Raw genomic sequence first — 859 nt, forward strand, 5'->3', positions numbered from 1 at the left:
TTTCCCTTGGGACGTTCACACATTTGGTCTTGGGCTCGAGCTTGGGCACCAATCGAGATTCTTCGGTACAGATCTCTTGCGGGGTGAGATCACACTTTTCTTGAGGAGTGTCCTCCAGTGTCTACAATAAGATCCATTTAAATGAAATGCAAACCCACGATAGCCCAAAATGCAAGAGAAAAGTGATTGAACGCAAGGAAATGGCAATCGGTATAATTTTCCGTCATGTACAGGAATTTATTGTGCTACGCAAACACACAATCAACAACCGTCAATTTCACGCTGATATTTTAAAAAATCAGGCCTAGGATAAACATCAAATATTCTGATTACAATGTACACCCTACTATCTCCAGAGCGGTACTAACGAAATCACAAGTAACGAAATCTGATGTACGGCCAAGGCGGATGTACGCCCCAAAGGTCAAAACTTCCCGCCAATCTTGACAAGTTCTTGACGGAACGCTCCCAAGATGAGGCCTTCCTCGAATCTGTGAACTCCAATTTCGACTTTGGCGCCATAATCACGGCTGCTGGACTCTGGTGGATTTGGAACTCGTATATAGAGCGAAATTTGGACAACAACTTCCTATTAGACATTGCTAACCGACTAGGCTACCAGGATTTTATCAATGGACGCCATTTTGAGGACAATCGCAGAGATTTCTTCAATAAGGTTCAGACAGCTCTCTCTTCAGCCCATAGGAAATACGAGAGCCATGATTAAATCAGTGATGTATTCATTCTTAGCATTCTATAGCAGTTTCCAACAGCGCTAAATAAAAACAGATTCTTTTCCTAATACATTAACTTTGGCTCGGAATGATTCCTATGAGTTGTATGTTGTCCGGATTGAAGT

This window comes from Tigriopus californicus, chromosome 12, assembly GCF_007210705.1.
Source record: "Tigriopus californicus strain San Diego chromosome 12, Tcal_SD_v2.1, whole genome shotgun sequence".
In the NCBI taxonomy this organism is placed as follows: Eukaryota; Metazoa; Arthropoda; class Copepoda; order Harpacticoida; family Harpacticidae; genus Tigriopus; species Tigriopus californicus.